Source organism: Cibotium barometz, chromosome 21 (genome assembly GCF_041138505.1).
Source record: "Cibotium barometz isolate CiBa-2024 chromosome 21, ASM4113850v1, whole genome shotgun sequence".
In the NCBI taxonomy this organism is placed as follows: Eukaryota; Viridiplantae; Streptophyta; class Polypodiopsida; order Cyatheales; family Cibotiaceae; genus Cibotium; species Cibotium barometz.
Window position 1 is genome coordinate 57,363,596 of NC_141066.1, and position 17,163 is coordinate 57,380,758.

Genomic DNA, 17,163 nt, shown 5'->3' on the forward strand with positions numbered 1-17,163 from the left:
TACATGCAGATACACTCCGTAGCAAAATGGAGTTGTTGAGGGGAAAAACAGGCACATTGCTGAGATTGCGCGAGCATTGATGGGAGAGAAGAATATGCCGCATAGCTATTGGGCTAAGGCTATTTCTACAACAGTTTACATCATGAACAGGACTCCAACTACAGCCATACATGATGTAACTCCAGAGAAGAGAGCTTGAGCTCTTGCAAGCACACACACACTCTTGCAAGCACACACACACTCACAAAACCCTAAAAGAGAACACACAAAGTGAGAGGCTGAAAATCTTCTTCTTCTTCACACAACACTCAACACACCATATTTCAACATTACATGTGGCATTCTTATCTTGCCACAATATCTTGCACCTTTTTTAGGATACTTTCCCACATACACACAACACCACGATTACATCTCTCAACACCCCCTCTTAAGTGAGGTGTTCCACAACTCACTCATCACCCATCAACCGCAGTCGCTACCTCTCAACATGAAAAGATGCAGGGGGAAAGAGAGCTTGAGCTCTCTTCCCCCCTGCATCTTTTCATGGTATCAGAGCTTGGGTAGGCTCTTGGTCATGGTGGATATTTATGTATAGTTTTTCTTGGTTATGTGTTCATATGATTAAGCATTGTTCTCAGTTTTATTATGAAAAAAAAAATTATGCACACTCATATTATCATTTTTATTTGCATTTGTGAGGATTTGGGAGAGATTTGGAGATGACATTCTCAAGTTTGAGAGGAGATTTGCAACAAGGAGGTTGCATAGAATCTACCCAAGAGAGTTGAAAATGGGAGTTTTATAGCATGGAGAGCCTGCTCATCATCATGGAAGGTGAAAATGGAGATTTTAGCAAGTATGAAGGCTATGGAGTCTTCAGTTCAAAAAGGAATCTACCAAGGAGACAAATGTCTCAAGAAGGTATTTTGTGAAGTTTTTTTGCCTCAAATTTTTGGTGTTTATGAGCATAGAAGATGCTCATATGTGTTTGGAGCATTAGAAGAATGCTATATGTGAGAAGGGTTGCTATGTGGTGGGATTAATCAATCTTACAAACCTTGCATTGTGCCAAGGAGCATGCTTGTCGGTCTCTGAATCAACAAGTTGTAATGGGTTGATTTTCCAGCTCATATGGACCAGATTGTTGCTAAGAAGCTTAATAAGAACAACTTCCATGCTTGGAGGTTCAGGTTGACAAATTTCCTGATGGGAAAGGGTAACTGGGACTACATAGAAGGTGAGCGTGTAGAGGCACCGAAGATACCAGAGATTAATCCGACTGTTGCAGATGTGAAAGACTTTAAGGATTAGAACCAAGGAGCCATAAAAGTTATGTATTGGCTCTCTATCAGTATATAGGACACCATGATTGGGCACATACAGGATGCCAAGTCCCCCAAGGAGGCATGGGACACCTTGGTAAAACTCTATGAAAAGAATGCCAAGTCCCCCAAGGAGGCGTGGGACACCTTGGTAAAACTCTATGAAACGAATACCAAGGCATGAAAGATACAGTTGAAGAATGAACTTCATACTGTGGAGAAAAAGAGTATGTCTGTGAGAATGACTATGCATTGAAGATCAAGGGTATTGTAGAATCCCTTGCATCTATTGGCGTTTTAGTAGATGATGATGATAAGGTGGAAGTCTCTCTACGTGGTCTCGGGCCACAATACAAGGCGTTCAAGACGTCTATTCAAACTCAGGAAAACATTCCCAATTTCACAGATTTGGTGTCTATGTTGATTATAGAAGAGAAGAGCTTGGGTGAAGACCAACAGTCTTCACAAAAAACAAAAATAGTTCAGAGCAACAGGCCTTCTACACAAGTTTAGGAAGAGGATGAGGTAGAGGAGGCCGTGGACATGGCCAAGGAGGCCGTGGACGTGGCCAAGGAGGTAGCCGAACAGGTAATCAGAATTATGGCCAGCAGCAACAACAGTAACAGTCCCACAATTCACAACAACAACAACACGCAGGTGGAAGAGGCCAATTCAAAGGCAAGGGGAGTCAAAGAGGTCATGGAAATTGGCAAAGGTAGTATAATGATACACGTGGATGCTTTTATTATGGTAAGCCTGGACATTTGCAGGCAGATTGTTATAAGAAGCAGGTTGACATGAAAAATGGAAAATTGCAGCAAAAAAACTATGCATCCTCAAGCAGAAACAATGAGGATAATGAAAGGTTGTTTGTTATGCAGCATGTTGTTAATGCCATGTCTGAAAATATTGAAGAAGCACATAAAGATGATGTATGGTACGTTGATTGAGGTGCTTCGAACCACATGACAAGTCATGGGGAGTGGTTCAAGGAGATGAAAAACCTTGAAAGACCAGGTTTTGTGGAAACAGGGAGGGTGACACTGCTCATCCAATTGCCCATGTTGGAGATGTGACATTGTCTATGCAGGATGGCAAAGTGAAGTACCTTGCAGATGTACTTCATGTTCCAAACATAACAAAGAATCTGGTTTCAGTTGGCCAGATGATTGAGTAGGGTTTGCAGGTTTGGTTTAACCCTGATGGTTGTTATGTTGAAGACTTTAAAGACAAGTGCAGGTTGGTTGCAAAAGGCAACAGAGTGGGCAGAATGTTGAATGTAAACATGCCTGAAGTGAGTGCTGCGATGTTTGCAAATGGTTCAGGAATTGTTGCAGACACAGACATTTGGCATAAAAGAATTGGACATGTGAATGTGTAGAGAATGAAGTCTATGCAGAGTAAAGGAATTGTGATAGCGGTGGCTGTGTCAAAGCAATGGTCTTTACGTCAGATGGATGTAAAGAATGCATTCTTGCATGGGGATTTGCAGGAAGAGGTGTATATGTTGCAGCCACCTGGTTATGAGGATGTGAGTCACCCCGAGCATGTTTGCAGGTTGAAGAAAGCCTTGTATGGCTTAAACAAGCACCAAGAGCATGGTCTGACAAGATTTCTGAATATCTTGTCACTATTGGCTTTCATGTAGCCAATGCAGATTTCTCACTGTATGTGAGACACAGTGACAGAGGGGTTGTGCTTGTTGTCATCTATGTAGATGACCTGATTATTACGAGGGACCATGATGTAGAGATCTTTGATGTAAAGATCTTGCTTAGACAGAAGTTTGAGATGAAGGATCTAGGGGAGCTCAGATATTTCTTGGGCATTGAGGTGATTAGATCACCACATGATATTGGATTACTACAGAGACATTATGGCTTGGACATGTTGTCCAAGTATGTTATGACAGGCTGTAAACCTATCTCAGTGCCATTGGATTAGAATGGCAAGTTGAGTGCAGATTCAGGAGAGATTCTGGAGGATCCTACTATGTATAGGTGCATAGTAGGAAGCTTAATACATGACAATCACCAGGCTAGATTTGAGCTATGCTGTTGGGTTGGTGAGTCAGTTTATGCAAGTTCCTCGGAAGCCGCATTTGGATGCATTGAGATGCATACTGAGGTATGTGAGGTCTACTTTGCATTTTGGACTATTTTATGAAACTAGGACAGAGATATGTGTACATGGGTACACAGATGCTGATTGGGCTGGTAGTATCTCAAATAGAAGATCTACTAGTGGCTTCATGTTTTCTTTGGGGAGTGCTGTTATGACTTGGAGCAGCAAGAAGCAGCCTACGATTGCTCTATCCAGTACAGAGGCCGAGTACAGAGGTGTTGCTATGGCAGCATGTGAGGTAGCTTGGTTGAGAAAGCTACTTGCAGATTTGGGTTTATCAGTGGATAGACAAGTTGTTGTTTTCTGTGACAACATTAGCAGTATACAGTTGGCCAGGAACCCAGTTTTTCATGCTCGCACAAAGCATATAGAGCTCCACTACCATTTTGTCAGAGAGAAGGTTTTGGCAAGAGACGTTGACCTTGTTTATGTCAGCACATAGGATCAGGTCACTGACATCTTCACCAAAGCATTGGGTGTAGAGAAGCTCCGCAGATTCAGGGCTTCGTTTGGTGTACATGAGATGGAGTTGAGCTCGAGGGGGAGTGTTGAGATATCGAGCTCATCTAGTGAGGTGGTGGACACTGATGACCCGCCTAGGGGATAGGCCCTACACTTACACCACTAGCATGGTTGGTGAGATCATGGGTGATATGCGGCCAGTGGGATGACAGGCTGTGTGATAGCCATTCTAGAGACTGGCATAGTTATAGCGCCAGCTCATTTAGTTGGGTTCACACTATAGAGAACCCTAGTATGTATTTGGTTGAGTACCTTTTCATATTGTGTGCACTCTTATCTTTGTATATGGTGTGTTGAGTGTTGAGTGAAAGAAGAAGAAGATTTTTAGTGTCTCACCTTGTGTGTTCTCTTTTAGGGTTTTGTGAGTGTGTGTGTGCTTGTTGCAAGAGCTCAAGCTCTCTTCCCCCCTACATCTTTTTATGTTGAGAGGTAGCGATTGCGGTTGTGCAATGCTACATTGATGGGTGATGGGTGATGGGTGAGTTGTGGAACACCTCAATTAAGAGGGGGTGTTGAGAGATGTAATCGTGGTGTTGTGTGTATGTGGGAAAGCACCCTAAAGGTGCAAGATATTGTGGCAAGATAAGAATGCCACATGTAATGTTGAAATATGGTGTGTTGAGTGTTGTGTGAAGAAGAAGAAGATTTTCAACCTCTCACTTTGTGTGTTCTCTTTTAGGGTTTTGTGAGTGTGTGTGTGCTTGCAAGAGCTCAAGCTCTCTTTTCTAGAGTTACATCATGTATGGCTGCAGTTGGAGTCCTATTCATGATGTAAACCGCTGTAGAAACAGCCTCAGCCCAATAGCTATGCGGCATATTCTTCTCTCCCATCAATGCTCGTGCAATCTCAGCAATGTGCCTGTTTTTCCCCTCACAACAACTCCATTTTGCTGCGGAGTGTATCTGCATGTAAATTGTCTCTGAATACCATTCTTCTGCAAAAATTCAGGGAACTCATTGGAGAAGTACTCTCCCCCTCCATCTGACCTTAGGCACTTTACATGTTTCCCTGTTTGCTTTTCAACCATAACTCTGAAATTCTAAAAATGAGTGAACACCTCACTCTTCTCCTTCATGAAGTATACCCACACTTTCCTTATGTGATCAATAAATGTCACATAATACCTGCAGCCTTAGAGATGGTAGAGAAGGCTTATTTGGATATTGTTCAAGATTGAATAATCAAGTTGCTATTTTCCATTATCAACACACACATACATGGCTGAAACTATGCTTGGTGTATATATTTGCAATCTATTAAAGGGATATAACACATTGTAATCTCATAAACTCAGCATGTAAATGAGTTAGAAAGACTACTTCAATCACATCAAGAAGAGGTTACAAAGCAAACACACACTAACAAGAATTTAAAGGAACATGCACTCCAAAAAAACCAACTAAAAAGTAATCTTTTTATATTAAGAGCGAGATCTAGATAGTTTAAGAGAGTTACATGCCTAGAAACACGTGGGGGTGCTAAGAAAGAAAGAGATGAAGCTTGCTCAAAGCTACATGAATAGTGTGGGAGGTTTTGCTTGGATAATCCTCTAGATAGAATTGTTATAATCAAGTCTGCTATTAAAAACAATGAGCAAGATCTAGACAGTTTAAGAGTTACATGCCTAGAAACACATGGGGGTTCTAAGAAAGAAAGAGATGAAGCTTACTCAAAGCTACATGAATAGTGTGGGAGGTTTTTGCTTGGATAATCCTCTAGATAGAATTGTTATAATGAAGTCTACTATTAAAAACAATGAGTTGATTGAAATGCTCAAGCTCTCGAAGTGTGCAGGCTTTTTGAAGGAGAGTAGTGAAGGAAGTTTTCAATGAATTTCATGACTTGGTCAAGCCTGATGAGGTGGTGGAGGCTTGTGGACAAGGTTTCAATAAGCAGGAAGGGATATCGAACCATATCACAGCTACTCAACCAAGGTATGAAGCCTCTTTGTCTTCATGTGTTTGGCTTATCCCGACCACATATCGTATAGCAATGGCATGACACCAAAAAAATTTGGCTATTCAATGCATAATAGAGGACTATGAGAGGGTAATGTTCTTTTTGTTATCAAGCTTGATGAGGCATAGATTCTACTTAGTAAGAGTTTTTTCTTCATGTAATTCGTGCATTGACTAATTAATATGACATAAATTGATTATTAATATATTCTTTTTTCTATGTGAAGCATATTTTGTTTGCACATGGCCCATACTTTGTGAAAAACAAATGGCCTCTTACTACATGGAGTACTCAAGGCATGGAAAAATCACACTATTCTGCACGTATCAACTATTTTCGTACAGCTCGACACGGTGATGAAAAAACAAAAACAAATGCATTACAAGAGTCCTTTAACACATTATACCAAAGAAAAATACAATGATACAACGTAATTCTTAAAATCCAGGTTAGTTTATACCACATAAAAATATAGTTGGTATTATTAACATCAATATATTATAAACATTAATCATGTAGGATGGAGATTGAGATGGAAAAGTCATGGTGATGCAAAGCTTTCAAAATCTTGAAGAAAGTGTTCGCTTTTAAATGAGCAGCAAACACTATATACCAATAATTGATCTACTTTAAGACAAATATTATGTAACAAAAAAAATCAATACAAGTAGAGAAAAACTTCTATAAAAAAGTCTTCTTTTTCCATTCTTCTTCCTTTTCTCTTCCTCAACAAGATTGCCCTCCTTTTCTAGGTTTTCTTTAGATAGTTGTTCACCCCTTTTCAGGGTTGTCCTCTTTGGGTACTTGTTTAACCTCATCTTCTTTGGGTAGTTTGCCTCTATACCTTAGTAACTTTTGTCGTTGTTGATAACCTGCAAGAGAATGGGCATTCAAATCAGGAATTGCCTCAGCAGCATAAGTTGCATAACACAAGAAATACCTTGCCCTCAATGCCCACAACCTTGGTCCATATCCAAATATACCTAAAGCTTCTATCTTCTCCATCAACATGATCTTTTCTGTGTTATGTTGTATCTTTGAATATCCTACATATGCTGACAAAACTTCTCAGGCCATTAATGGAATGTGTGGATCATTTGAATATTTTGAATGGTAAATGATCAACACGTTTAGAGGTATCCTTGAAATATAGTGGTCAAGGTCTGAATCTCTACCAACAAAAGTACGTGTACCTCCACCTCGACCGAGGAACCCATGTTTGTCTACTATCTCAAGCTGCAAAAGAAAAAATATAATTATCTTTATCAAAGTAAATCTTGAAAAAAATAGATCTTGAATTTATTATCATAACTACCTTTTTGTTCTCATCTTCAACAAGTCTCTTATCCTCCCACAAGTCAATTGAACCTTTTGGAGAGGCATCTCTTCTTCTGAGCATGGAGTCTTTGGTTTCTCTCTTCCCATATTGGAGATTCCCATGCTTTCTTGAATAGCCAAAAACTCTTCTTCTATGGGAAGAGTGTTATCTTGTTCTTCAATCTTTTTACAGCACATCCCTATAGCTCTGGGTGCATCAATGAAACTTCTCCCTAATGCTTTTGTATCAAGCATTGAAAATTCATCCACCTCATTTGGATCTAAAGAATCTGAGGCAACTTGACATCCACTTCATTTGGATCTAAAGAATCTGAGGCAACTTGACATCCACTATCTATTAATACAAGACAATAGTCTTCTCTTAAATTTAAAAGTTTTTGGATATCTGTAAATAGTAGAAAAATTTTAAATCTACTTGGTTTAGCAATGAATCATAAATCCAAATAAACAATAAAGTAAACCAATAATTGATCACTCTTAAACAATAAAGTAAACCAACAATTGATCACTCTTAAGCAATGGCTTATGAGACCAAGCATAGTTGTCTTGTCTCTACTAGCACAAGATGCTACATGAGAGTGAAACGAAACTTGCACAAAGAATAAACATATGACAAGAGTGTTGGTACCACAAAGGTTCACTACTATCTCTCCAAAAAGGAGTCCACATACTACTTGAGTTCCTAATGTCTATGCCTAGTGGACCTAGTCCACATACTACTTGAGTTCCTAATGTTACCCAATTGAACTTGCATCCACTTGCTATGCCTAGTGGACCTAGTCCACATACTACTTGAGTTCCTAATGTTACCCAATTGAACTATGATTAACAAAATCATAGTCTAAGGTCTCCAAGTATTAAATCCACCATCCTAAGGTAGTGTGCCTATAACTAATGTAGGTCTCATCTTTCAACACCCTCTCTTGATCTACATGCATACGTTGCAGGGTGTGTAGACCAAGATACTCACACAAAGTGAAAAAATAAAGATAGGGTTCCCACTAGCTATCGCAAAAATAAAGATAGGGTTCCCACTAGCTATCACAAAAAATAACTTATCCCAGGACCTAATACTAAGGCCTTATGCCCATTTCTAGAACAAGCTTTCTACAAGGTTAGCTTCATGCCTTGTAGTTTCTTCCTTCTTGTCTTTAGCTTCATTTTACTCATCTCTCTTCTTCTTATAGCAATCCTTGATTACATGGCCCTTCTTTTTGCAGTAGAAATAACACCTTGGAGTCTTGAACAAGCTTTCTACAAGGGTTGCTTCATGCCTTGTAGTTTCTTCCTTCTTGTCTTTAGCTTCATTTGCCTTATCTCTCTTCTTCTTATAGTAATCCTTGATTATATGGCCCTTCTTTTTGCATTAGAAATAAGACCTTGAAGTCTTGAACTTTTTCTTAGCGGGGAGGCTTTGTTTCAAAGGGGAGTGTGTGAGGAGTCTGACTTGTTACAAGGGTGCATGAAATGCTCTTGCACCATACTTTACATGAGGTGACCTTCAAGTAAGCAGGGTTGGATGGTTCTACGTTGAGCCATTTGGGGTTAAAGATCATGTGATAGGGTAGGCTTGGCATGGTTTGTGATTTTGGAAACCATATGAAGAAGGTTATAAACTTTTGGGACTATGTATCATGGTTGGCCAGCACTTGTAGTGTAAATGTGTAAGGGGGTGGACCTTTTAGAAATGAAAGGACACCACCCTACACTACTAAGGGATGCATGGAAATTCCTCATGACCATTGGGGAAGGATGCATTGGGGGGATTCCTCATGACCATTGGGGAAAGGAGCCACATGTGCATGTAGGAGAAGAGGAGCACAATGTAGCCACCACCAATGCATGCAAGGAGAACTGTTTTTAGCCAGTCATGTAGAAGCAAACACCTTGCACATAGAGGGACTAGACATTTGGCACATTTAGCATAGGGACTGTCTTGAGCATGACAAAGGTTGCACATAGAGGCTAGGGTGCTTCATAATAGGTAGGCTTTCTAAAACAAGTTTTATGGTTCTCCCCACTTGCCCTCATAAGATTCCTTAGTGGGGGGAGGCTTGGTTTTGAGGGGGGGTGTGAGGAGCCTTACTTCTTACAAGGGTGCGTGGAATTCCTTTTCACCATACATTGCATGAGGTGACCTCCATTTAAGCAGGGTTGGATGGTTTTGGGTTGAGCCATTTAGAGGTAAACATCATGTGATGGGGTAGGCTTGGCATGGTTTGTGGTTTTGGAAACCATATGAATAAGGGTTATAAACTTTTGGGACTATGTATCATGGACGGCCAGCACTTGTAGTGTAAATGTGTAAATGGGTGAACCTATTTGAAATGAAAGGCCACCACCCTACACTATTAATGAGGAATGTGTGGAAATTCCTCATGATGACCCCATCGAGGGAAGGATGCATAGAACTTTCTCACAACCATTAGGTAAAGGAACCACATGTGCATGTAGGAGAAGAAGAGCATAATGTAGCTTCCAATGCATGCAAGGAAGGCCGCTTACAACACTTGCATAGAAAGAGCTACCTTTCACATAGAGAGACTGTATGTTTGGCACATTTAGGGTAGGGACTCTCTCGTGCATGATAAAGCTGCACATAGAGGCTAGGGCACTTCATAATAGGTAGGCAACTTTTGTGTTTTGGATTAATTGTATCTCTTCTCACACTTGAAACAATCAAACTATGACAAGTTACATAGTTGCTTCTCTCACACACACACACATAACATGTAAGTCTGGGTAGGCTACCCTTTTCTTAGGAACATTCCATATAGTATAAGGCTTAGATTCACCTACATATAACAAGGATGGGGCCTGGATTCACCTACATATAAGTAAATTGGGGCTTGGATTCACCTACATATAAGCAAATTGGGGCTTGGATTCACCTACATATAAGCAAATTGGGGCTTGGATTCACCTACATATAAGCAAATTGGGGCTATGTTTTTATTACAATATGTCACACTCTCACTATTGCCTTTATCTCATAAAGGCTTGAAGCCTTAGTTGAACTTCATAAAGATGCGAGGCTAGAGGGAGAAGAACAAGAAAAACTTAAGAAACAATTTTAAAAAATAACAAAGAAGAAGAAGGGAGAAGAGGGGAGATCAAAGGTTGAAGGGTATGCCTCAGAGAGGCAGCCATCTCATCTCAGTCACTGTCTCTCTCCTTTTCTAGCTTGGCATTATTTTTCATACACGACCAAAGAGTGCACAAGGCTATGCATAAAGGGCCTAACCCCTCATGGCACCCTCATTGTTGCTAGTTTATGTGCCCAAAACAAACATTGCCAACATTTAAAGATAAAGATCCATACGGAGAAGGAGAATTCTAACACACACACGATGCTCAAGGATCATTTTGATCATAAAAATTAAGTAGAGCCTAACATGATCCAAGTACACTTTTTCTTGGAATTTAAATTTACATTCAAAATGATTGAATTATTATAGTAAAAATCAATACACACATGAATTATTTCATCTTTGATATTTACAAAATTACTCATTTACATCATAATGTGAACGCATTGTTAATTATCTTGATTGATTACCCTAATTATCTTCTTAGTAATCATAATTGACATCTTAATTATCTTCAAATTAATTATTTCATTAACATTGATTGAGAAACATAGTCGTCACCATTATCTTTCATTGTGATTATGATCAACTTGCAAAATACTATCTTTGGGCGTCATCATATAAGTGTGTGTGTGTGTGTGTGTGTGTGTGTGTCTAAAGTGAAGAATTAATAAAGAATTGTGTCCCATAATACATAATATTGGGAGAAAAAAGCAAAACCATCATCACATATTTATGTGTGTGTGTGCCTAAAGTGAAGAATTAATAAAGAATTGGGTCTCATCATACACAATATTGGGAGAAAAAAGAAAAACTATCATCACATATTTATGGTGCATATTGTATATTCCTTCTGCATCTTGATTGTGCATTAAATTCAAACTCGTGATTCATTTCTATCACTATTGTGGTGTTGATTTTTTTCACTCATGAGGGTTGATCCATTCTCTTGTGGCGAGTACAAATAATTACTCCTCCACAAAGACCCTACCTTCTCTAAAGTTTGGATTAAGCTTAAAGATAATGATTGGAACCCATAGAATACTACTTACTTCATGATGGTTACCTCTCTTCTTTCAAAAGACCCTAACTTGTCTAAAGTTTGGATCAAGCTTAAAGATAATAATTAGAACCCATAGAAGATCACTTATTTCATGATGGTTACCTCTTTTCTTCTAAAAGAGATTATGTGTTACTCATCCTTTCAATCATTTTATCTTGGAGGAAATGCATCAAGTGCCATACATGGTCATAGAGTTTTTTTCTACTACCTTGAAATTTAGTCTCTAGAAAATTCTTTTGGCCTTATCTTCAACAAGATGTAGAAAATTTTTTGGCTGAATGTTCTATTATCAAAAACTCAAAAGATAAAAAGGTAAGACATTCTCACACCTCTACCAATCTCAAATAATACTTGGGAATGGATATTTATAGAGTTCTTTAATTTACAAGTTTGCCAACTACATCCAGTCATAACAATATGATTTGAACTAAGCCAGACTTTTTAAGTAAGCAAGCATATTTCTTACCTTTTATAAGAAGACTTTGGAATATTTCTCTTTTCTCTAAATTAGACACTGAGTTATACTTTTCCACATCTTTCCATCCGAAAATGAATGGACTGATTGGGATTAGTAGCAACACTATCTTAGATCTAGTAAGAGCCTATGTTTCCTAACAACCTAGTTCACAAGATAAGTACATTCATCTTCTCCAGTGTGCATAAATAACAATATCCCTCATTTGGCTACTAGTGGTTGTACACCTTTTCAGAATGTGTATGCAAAACCTATATCTTTTCCAGCTACATAACTTTCCCACAAAATTGAAGCTACTGATCAATTCACTATAGACTTTAATTACATTTTGAGTGAGGTAAGTGGCTCTATTGCAAAAACTCAAGAATAATATATTAATAAAGCAATCCAATAATATAAAAATCTATATCTTTTGACAAAGGTGATTATGTACTTTTGAGCATTGAGAAACCATGACTTAAAAGTGTTCCAAAATTCCTTGGGGAGTTCACTATATGTAAACCTAGTATATCACGTGCGTTCAAGGCCTATATCTAAAACTCTTTATTTATAGATTTTGCATATTTAAAATCAAAACTTTTTCAATAAAAATCTACTTTTTAAAAAATCAGATTCTATTAATGGCACCCTTTTTTTAAAATAATTCTCTCAAAAAATTAAATCAAGAATGCCCTTTTGTTGAACTCAGGTGATAAGTTACATACTCCCCCAAGAAAAATTCACAGTTGTCAAACTTGCACCAAGATTTTATGGACCTGATAGGATGATTCACAAGATTAATGATGTTGCTTATAGATTAGAATTGCCTTCTCATTGGCAGATTCATAACTTATTTCATGTTAGTTTGCTTAAACCTTTTAGGGGATCACTTTCCACTCATCCTATTTATATGAGGATCCACCCCTTATTGAGTGTGAGTAAGAAGTTTTATTTCCAGATGCTATCATCAACTAGCAAATTACATCTATCCACAGTGGCAATTGGAGTGTGGCGATGGCCATGGAGCGGATCTCTCAAGTTCTCCTGCATCGATGGAAACCATGAGAATTCTAGTAACTAGCATTCAAAGAGGTGAGCGACACACTCCTGATTGCATTTTCTACATTAGGCCATGGAAAATTATCTTCTCGGGTGAGCTATTTCTGCTCCCAAGTGCGATTGGGCAAAGCTTCATGACATTTGGTTATTTCTTGCTCGTTTCCTATGGCATAAGGACCCTCCATTAGTGATGCTACTGTCGGGGAATAGACCCATCGTATAGCCACTTTGCATTTTAAATGCGTGTGGTTGTATGGTTAATTTTTGCTATGTTTCTCTCTCTCTCTCTTTTTCCCCCAAGAATGGGCAAAATGGAAGGAAGAAAGTGTGGGAAAGGTGTTTATTTTTTTAATTTTTGTTTAATTTATTATGTTTCTATAATTTATGGTTTTGCTATAATTTTTCTTTTCTACATTTTTACATCTTTGAGATGAAAAACAATCAAATAAGCATATAATGGAAAGATTTTGGTTAAATTGACCTTAAAATTGGCTTTGTAGCATAGTTTTTACCCTAATTTTGATGCCTCACATGATGAAATTGGGATAAAAGTTGAAATTAGAGGAGGATTTGTAACACACAGAAATTTCTATGTTTTTGCAGGTTTTTTGTGTTTTTGCATTAGTGTAGTTATGTAGGTCAATTACCCTTAATTCAATTTTCAATTTGGGCATCGTGATTGGCTGGCTGCATTTAATGCGTACAACCTTTTAGGACACTAATCACAAAAATTTGAATCCTAACATTAACCGATTTTGGATAATTCGAAATAGGCTGGCCGCATTCAATGCACATAGGCTTTTAGGCAGGCCTACAAGTTAAAGATTCAAAAAGTACCCCTTTTCGATAAAACTAAAAATCATGACCGTCGCGATAGTAAAAAATAAAAGAAAAAAGTAAAAAAGGAAAAAAATAGAGAAGAGGAAAGGAAAAAGGAGAGGTAAAACGTTAGGTGGGAAAAATATATATATATATATATTTTTGAAAAAGCGCATACACAAGTTGACCCAAATTGTGTTTTGGAACATTGCGATCGTTTTGACACAACTTGTATAATGCCCAAAAAATAACGTTTTTTCATGAGCTTAACTATGGGAGCCAACACCTATACTAGACTAACCCAAAAAAGTACATTATGTTTTGTGTTGAGAAACAACAAAAACGTGTTTTGGAAAAACTTACGACACTCCAAAAATTTTCTCAAATTTTTTTTTTCAAAAATTCTCAAACTTCTCCAAGGCATCTGTGGGACCTTCAAACATACTCACATGCACCTACAATCTAGACACATTCCTTGCTCCAATGATTTTTAGCATGGTAACCACCACAACACCTTTGACCAACAACACACCATTGTCACAAAGCTATATGCCCACGGTCTTTATGGCAACAACTATGGATCACCGGTGCCACACCCCATGCCTACTACCACTGCAACACCTACCTTTCTTACCCTAGGCACAACTGGCACAACTGGCACAACTATTCCAACTATGGGTTTTGTGAGAGGAGCATTCTCTTCACATCCCCCTCCATTTGTCACATCTCATTCTAGTGCACATTTTCCTTATCTAACGCTGAGAGCAAGAGAAATAACCGAGTGTCACAAGGAGGGAGGATTGGTACTCGGACATCTAGCCTCGAGGCGGCCTTTTCACCAACCCAACTCATGACTCGGCTCCACTGGACCATCATCGCGTGTTCACCTTATGGGTTCTCTCCCTTCACTTGCCTTTATGCCCGGCTTGGCTCCATAGCCTAGACTTGGGACTTTCCAACCTTCCATGATCTGCTAGCCCGACTATGTCTTGGCCCGTCGCATGGCACGGCTCACTAGAGCCCACGGCTCTGTCGTTTCCACTGTTTCGGTCCTGTTTCCACAAATCGGCAATCTCACCGCCGTGAAGGTGGGGAGGGCATCCCCTGGTGGAGGCACTAGGCATCATGGAACCTCACTCACAATGTGGGAGGCCTAACGTGCCTACTACCCAGTGTGTGAGTGCTTCTACGTGTGCCTAACATGGGTTCGTGCTATGCCTCTCCCTTGCACCTCGTCCCCATATAGATGCATATTTCTCGACACGAGCTAGCATACCCCCAAGGCACCATGGGGCCTTGTATAGTATTCCCACCTCACATACACTAGACCTTCGTCAATTGCCTTCGAAACCAAAGGTTGAGTGTATTCATCTCGAAGCATGATCTGTGCTCAGTGATATATGAGTAAATAGATGCGGGAGGTCTTAACACTGCTTTATAGCCCCATCTGCAAAGTCAGAATCCCCCACTTCTCCACAATGCAAAGCATGGGATAGGCCGCCAGAGGAGCCGAGTCCCTCTTCAAAGATGATGCAGGAGCAAGCCCAAGGGTGAACACAACAAAGCCAAAGCCCACACTCCTTCATAGTGCAAAAACACGGGTTAGGCCAAAGGAGCTGATGCCCTTTTTCAGATCAGCCCAGGATCACTTCGAGTGAAGCAAGCATGCTGAGACCTCAACTCCTTCATAGTGCAAAGCAAGGGGAGATAGAAGGTGTTAACATCCCTTTCAGGTTTTCAAGAGCCAAGCAACATACCTTCAACAAAGACCACCGAGCCTTCTTACGATAACCAACCCGGAATATTAACGATGTGAGGTGGGAATACTATCCAAGGCCCCATGGTGCCTTGGGGGTATGCTAACCCGCGTCGAGAAATATGCATCTATATGGGGATGAGGTGCAAGGGAGCGATGTAGCACGAACCCATGTTAGGCACACGTAGAAACACTCACACACCGAGTAGGCATGTTAGACCTCCCACGTTTGAGAGTGAGGTTCCGTGATGCCGAGTGCCTCTGCGGGATGCCCTCCCCACCCGAGCGTCCCCCAATCCCCCAAAATTTGGTGAGGTGACTGTGTGGTCTCATCGAATAGGGCAAAATTAGGGTTGACCAAAAATTACCAAATCCTAATTCAGTCATAAACCCTATATTGTTTCACAAGGGTCTTTACATATCCTTTTATTACTTCATTAGACCTTCCAATCAAGCCCTTAACTCTTTGATTCCAGTTTCATTTGCTAGGTCAAAGTGACATAGTTGACTTTTGACAAAAGTCAAAACAAAGTTGACTTCAACTTTTACTTTGGCCAAACCTTTTGGGAGGACGAGAGTACTTTCTAAGATAGTTCCTGATAAAAAACAGAAGAAGGAGGGAGCACACAAAGAGAAGCAAACCCTAATTCATATTCATCAATCATAAAGAAAGAGAGAAGCCATAGTCATCTCTCTCACACACACAAAAGAGAACACAACATAGTGTTATGTTCACACTACAAAGTAAACCTAATGTAATGTCCACACCACACATGACCAGCTGGACGCGGTCGAACACACCACACGATATCCATCTACCATACTGTCACTCTGTCAGCACCCATGTGCTATCCTCCAGCTGTATACGAGCTTGACATTTCAACACTCCCCCTCAAGCTCGACATGTCCATCTCTAGGACTCCCAATCTAGTACGGAAATACTCGAACTTATCCTTACCAAGTGCTTTGGTAAAGATATCTGCAACAACCTGCTCATCTGTCTGTACATATGTCAAATCAACATGCCCATCTAGCACTTTCTCTCTGATGAAATGATAGTGGACCTCAATATGTTGAGTCCTGGCATGATAAACTGGGTTGCTAGCAAGCTGAATACTACTCATGTTGTCACAATGAATGACAACTCTCATATCACTCTGTAACCTGACATCATCTAGCAACTTCTTCAACCACATAGCCTCACATGCAGCTATGGCTGCTATGGCTGCTCCACGATACTCGGCCTCTGTGGTAGATAAAGCAACTGTAGGTTGCTTTTTATTGCTCCAACTTACAGCTCCACTACCAAGGCTGAAAACATAGCCACTGGTAGATCTCCTGTCATATGCACTACCGGCCCAATCTGCATCTGTATATCCATAGACATGCATGTCTTTTCCTGCCTCATAGAAAAGACCATAATGCATGGTAGTTTTGACGTATCTCAGAATACGTCTCACAGCATCCAAGTGAAGTTTACGAGGACTCTGCATAAACTGACTTACCAAACCAACTGCATAGCTGAGATCTGGCCTCGTAATGGTCGATAAGGCTACCAACCATTTTTCTGTACATGGTGATATCATCAAGCTCATCACCCAAATCAGCCCTAAGCTTCATGTTTTGCTCTAATGGTGTCAACATTGGTTTGCAT